The 6339-nt window shown below is 42.0% G+C and overlaps 1 pseudogene; it reads right to left on the bottom strand.

Annotated features, from left to right (window-relative positions):
* Window positions 1-2971: 2971 nt before the first annotated feature.
* On the bottom strand, window positions 2972-4219 carry LOC145409553 (uncharacterized; annotated as a pseudogene).
* Between the last annotated feature and the right edge of the window lie 2120 nt (window positions 4220-6339).

The raw sequence follows: 6339 nt of genomic DNA on the forward strand, positions 1-6339 counted from the left end.
TATGGAAAAGATATAGAGCCATAGCACTGTCATCTTCTGCCACTGAGAATTGTGACATGAGGCACAAAAAGACAAAAATATGTCAAGGTAAAAATACAACCCTGAGAGAGAGAGAGAGAGAGAGAGAGAGAGAGAGAGAAAGAGAGAGAGAATCATCATCCATACCTCCTTTCCCACCCTAGGGCAGGGTGAGGAGTAGCAATGTCCAGACAGCCCAAATTTGCCCAATCCAATGGGCCACACTTCCATTAGCTCACCATTTAAGCCCCCAGAATCCTTGCACTGATACACCAAAAACATTCACCACATTGTTTAGCTTCACAGAAACGTATCCGACAGAGCAAATCCAGACACTGTCACGTTAAAAGGGGTATATTATCATCATCATCATCATCATCATCCAATCCTATGTTGCCCCATGAGGAGCATAGGAGCCTGGGGCTAGGCAAGTTGGTCCTGACATTTAAGATGAGAGTGACCAGCCTCACTCATCCCTGAGTGGCATTATGTGAGCAATAAACCCCAACCATCCCTTGGATATAAACCTACACCGGCTCAATCCGATTAGAATGCAATAATTACCCACTAAACCACCAGGCGCCATAATTTGGTTATATGGTTACCACTCAGTGTAGTAAATGGTTTCCTGGTGTACAGGAAACCATTTGGCTTGTCACTCAGTGTAGAGTCACCCATGGACAGAAGGAAGAGGAATGAATGAAGGAAAGAAAGGCAGAAGAGGATGTGCATAAGTCACCTGTAGGTAGAAGGATGAGGAAGAATGAAGTAAAGAACAAATGTATGAAATCAAGTCAGGAATATTCTTGAGTACAGACTCAGATGCAAAGGATTATCTTTTTTATTGAGTTTGCCAGCAACTCTTACGTGAAACTTTACAGAATGTGTGTAGTACTGAAGAAAAGGTTACAGGACAAAACTGGTTATGATTCTTAACATCTTTATTGACCACTTCACACCAACACCTTAGTTAAAAACATTAACATTAACAAAGTACTGTACTGATTTCTCACAAACCAATGCCTTGGAACTATTCTGCTTTGAACGTGTCAAGTTCAATATACAGGGAAGTAGTGGAGGAGAAAAAGTGTAGGGAGAAGTACATCAAAAGCAACTGTAGGTAAGGGAAAGGAAAAAGTTTCAATGTGAGGAATATTTCACATAAGGAATATAGGCATAGACAGGAGTGAGGGATACACCAAAGGGAGGAGGGGAGAAGAGGAATGAAAGAGTCAGGGTGAGGAGGATGAGGGCTTTGAACCCTGATCACAGAAGTGGATACGTTACTGAAAATGTAAATTGGTTATTTTTGTGCAATGGTTACTTTGTTCATTTATAAAGGCTCCAACATGCTTGCATGTGTCAGGCTTGGTCATTTAATGGCAACTCTCCATGCTGCTCAATCTGAAGCAGCACTGGTGTTGACAATTAAATGTTCTGAGCAGTTGTATAATTTTGTGTTGTTTATAATGGCTCCAGCACGCTTGTATGCGTTGGCCTTGGTTAACTAATGGCAACTCTACATGCTGTTTGATCTCTGGCAGCCTCCCTATTCATTCCCTTATCTCTGAGGTCACACTCTGTGACTGTGTCCAAGGTCTTTTTCAGTTTGCCTCCTGCAGCCCTAACCCTGATGTTCATACTTCTAACATTCCGCACCCAAATGTCATCCTCCATCTTCTCCACATGCCTGAACTATCTCTATCTCACTCCAGTAAGCTCATAATACCACAACAGTGATGACTTTAATTCCTGTTACTGACAACTACTCATGCTACGAATGATTACTCACAAGGAAGAGGTAATATGAAGCATGGGGAACAGAATGAAACTGAGAAGGTGGTGGTGCACATGGGGTGAAGAGGGGCAAGGGAGGGTGAGTGGTAATGTGATGAGGGTGAGGAATAATGTGAGGAGGGACAAGTGATGGAGACAGGTGGAAGCTAAAGGGATGAAAAGAAAGTGGGAGGCAGGGAAAGGATTTGGAGCACTGGTATTAATGCAAAATATTTAAATGTTAAATAAATGTGAAAAGTACAGTATAGTCTCTTCACTGGCATACTGATTTGATCAAGGTGGTGACAGCTGTCTTTATGACTAGTCATGCATTGTGAAAGCAGCAGAAGCATACTGTATATCTTTGACTCAATTACTTTTAGTACCCTACCAATAGACAATAATTTTCAAAATTAATGATAAAATGTGGCTGACCACGGCTGACGCATGCCAGCATGTTGGAGCCTTTATAAACGATATGAACGATACAATGACAGTGCATGACTGAGAAGAGGAGAGATGGGTGGGGAGAGAGAGCTGGATTCCTGCAGTCCACTGAGTTTCCATCCAGATGAGCCTGGGGTTGCAACAGCTCCTCCTCTGAAGCCAGGATCCAATCTTACAATTGACCTAATATGAAGCGATACAGTTACAGGAAGAGTGAGAGATTAACTAGGAGAGTGTATGTGAATAAGGTGGAGCAGGCAAGAGGAAGAGAGAGGCCAAGGATGAGATGGAGGGATGAAGTGGAGAGGTATATGAGAAAGGAGTGTAAGAGCTGGGAGCAGGACAGTGAAATGGCGGGGAACAGGGTGACATGGAGGCAGTTCGTTTGTGGCCACCCCTTACGGGATTAAGGCGTCTGGCAATACATAGATAAATAGAGACAGTTACATATGCAGATACAGTACTGCATTTGCAAGTGCACATGTTTCAAATACCAGTAATTAAAATTCTTTAGCTTCTGACCTTAAAGATGGCTCTCTGAAGTTTAACTAAATTATCTGGCTCTAGTTATCAGATAGATGGAAGCGAATGAACTGCCTCTGATTCACTGAGCCTGAGGAAACTTTTGCATACTGAAACAGTGTATGGCATTAGCCAAAATGAAGACTTCACCTAATGCTACCTACTTTTTAGATAATTTAAGGAAACCAACAAACATAGTCGTATAACATCAATGCTTCTTGATTTTTCTGTGGATGGCACTATGTTTGGCTAAATCCTTCTTTGTTCTAAACAATTTACCACATTCATTACACTTGAACTTCTTCACACCTGCATGAACATCCAAGTGCCGATTCAGATCACATTTCTTTCTAAACAGCTTTCCACATTCATCACATTTGAAATTTTTCACTCCTGAATGAATTAGTATGTGCTGAGTGAGATTACTTTTGTCCCCAAACCGTTTACCACACTCGTCACATTTGAATTTCTTCACTCCCGAATGAACCAACAAGTGTCGGGTGAGATCACTTCTCCTCATAAAGGATTTACCACATTCATCACATCTGAACTTCCTCACTCCTGTATGTAACGACATGTGCTGGATGACACTGCTTTTCTCAGTGAATAGTTTACCACATTCATCACACCTGAATTTTTTCACTCCTGAATGAACTACTAGGTGTCGGGTTAGCTGACCTTTCTGAGCAAATAGCTTGCCACATTCTTCACACATAAATTTCTTCACGTCAGCATGAATGTCCAGGTGTCGAATCAGATCAGATTTCCTTCTGAACACCTTATCACATTCCTCACACTTGAAGTTTTTCGTTCCCGAATGAGTTAACAAATGTTCTGTTAGATTATTTTTTTGACGGAACAGCTTACCACACTCATCACATTCAAACTTCTTTAAACTTGAATGAATTATTAAGTGCGCATTTAAATGACTTTTATCGCCAAACAACTTACCACATTCATCACACTTGAAGTCCTTCACTCCTGAATGAATTACCAGGTGTCGAATGAGATGGCTTTTCAGACTAAACCTTTTACCACATTCCTCACATTTAAAATTCTTGACTCCTGAATGAAGAAAGATGTGCTGGTTGAGCTGACTTTTGTACCCAAACACCTTACCACACTGCTCACATTTGAATCTCTTCACTCCGGAATGAACTACTGAGTGTTGGGTGAGAGAGCTCTTAGATGTAAATAGCTTATCACACTCTAGGCATCTGAGCTCTTCAACTTGAGCACGTCGGGTTAATGGGTCCTGGCCAATTCCCTCCTCAATGAACAAAGTTTCTTCACCAACTTCACACTCCAACTTCATCTCTGCTTCTTTAGCCACCTGCTTTATATCCTCACTCACTCCATGCTGCAACTTCTCTGCTTCTTCCTTAACCCCTGCTCTTACTCCTACATTCACCTCACATCCTGCCTTCACATCTGGTTCTTCCTTAACTCCCTCCATTACACCACATCTGGCTCTCTTACTCCCTTTCAAACTCAGTCAACTCTCCACTTCATCACTTGCCTTATGATCTGCCTTCAATATGATCACTATTGTGTACAAAATGTTCCCATAACTACTGAACAGCAACTTACGGCACACAGTAGCAGTGAACCTTAAATATCTGCATATACCTTGTTACTAGAACACAATAACCATCAACACACATACTGGTATTAAGGCACCATAAATTTAACTCCACAGGTCATTACTGAAGATTCATAAACTGTCAGTAAAGAGACTGAAATTACCTGCGTTTCTCAGTTTAACAGTTGTCCTCTGGCTTTCATGCAAAACACCAGCAAAATGACAATATATAAAAATGATACCACAATAGTTGCATGATCCAAGCTGCACTCTTACCACACATCAAATGGTTCATATTTACTACTATATAATAAAGGAAACTAACACAGTATAGCCCATAAATGGTTAGATGAAGTACCACTTATAGGATGTGCTCAGGCAATACATGATCTCATTCCTGTGTACACTCAGTAATTATTACTTTGGAAGTTGACTGTTGACCACACTGATGTATCTGCTTAACTGATGTGACTTCAGCTGTGGACCTGGAACAACAGCTGCCATTAGACCAGCATACCAGTGAACCTGATAGCAATGTACAACTTTTGGTGCACACACAGCCAGGAGGCACAGCATGAAGATATGAGTCATGCCACAACCCTTACCTTACAGTTGGGTTCAGCACAATTCACATCAGCTCCCCTGCTGCACTGACTAATGGAAGACTTGTACTGTACATTAGGCATCCACTTTCCAGCTGCTCTCTCACCACTCACCTGAAACACAACACATTTCATTACATACACTGCCTTCTGGACAAGCAATGGACCACCAACAGCAGACAGGGTATGGGAGGTTATGATACTGCATTTAATACCCATAAAAAACAAGATAACTTCTTATTTTTAACATGGTAAAAATCTCTTACTGCACCACACCTTTCAAGTAACTGTTACTGCACAACTCTGTCCAGACATGTAAGTGAAGAGCAAACAAGATGGTAAGCCAGCGAGGAGGTGGTGTGGTGTGAGCACAGGACTGCTGGCATGGTAACTGTGGCATTACCCTGACTCACCACAACCAGTTTCACCACAACTCCAGAGGCACATGTATACAGCACACCCCCATTATCCAAAGAGAGTTTTGTCTAAGAAAAAGGATTAGATAATGATTTACGGTCCTGACTCAATTCACGATTGTGTTACGTCACGTAAGAACTGATTGCATACTGATAAATCATAAATCAATAGCAATTAAATGTGAGTTTGGTGGCGATACACAGGAGGTCAAAGGCCATGTAACAAAAAAAAAAAAAAAAAAAACAAATCTGCCACCCACGTGAGGCATGTCGTAGGCTGGTCTGAGTCATCACCAAGGGTTCCCCCTGGGGCTGAGGGAGAGCTGGAGGACCTGAACAAGCACTTTAGGTCATCAGGGGTCAATGATGAGTGATGGGGAGAGTGAAGTGGTGTGACCAAGGGAGAGTATGGCAGTGTGGTGGGTGGGGAGCAATGTCATGAGGAGGCAGAAGAGCAATGCAGCGAGGCAGTAGGAGAGTAAATCGGTGTTTTCCAAGCCACAAGTTTCAGTATTTCACACACAAAAAACTTATCCCTCCACTTAATATCGCACACTGCATAATTCATCATGCACTTGCACTGTTATTTCATGATAGCAATGGTGTTTCAATGTGCATGTAAAGTTTGGAGGGGGAAAAAAAAAGTCTGCAGGGGCCATATCCAGAAAATAGGGCAGCTTGGGGTTGACAGTCCTCTTGTGCTCGGTCAAGAGGTCACAGATAAGAAGTGACACGTAAGCAGGTGCATTGTTGTGGTGATGCATCCGGCGTTTTGTTTGTCCATTCAGGCCTCTTCCTTTGCACTGCCTCCCTCAAACACTCAATCCTCCCCATAAACCTGGTGCAACATCTGAAAAGTCTCCATAAAAGTTTTTCCCAATATGACACACAACCTCACATAAATACACTGCTCTTCAAGATCCTTCATTGTTCAACTTGCAACAAATTTCCAAGTGCACTAAACACATGCTCATTC

The sequence above is a fragment of the Coenobita brevimanus genome, chromosome 9, assembly GCF_032717465.1.
Source record: "Coenobita brevimanus isolate Jiangsu-jjx chromosome 9, ASM3271746v2, whole genome shotgun sequence".
NCBI lineage: Eukaryota > Metazoa > Arthropoda > Malacostraca > Decapoda > Coenobitidae > Coenobita > Coenobita brevimanus.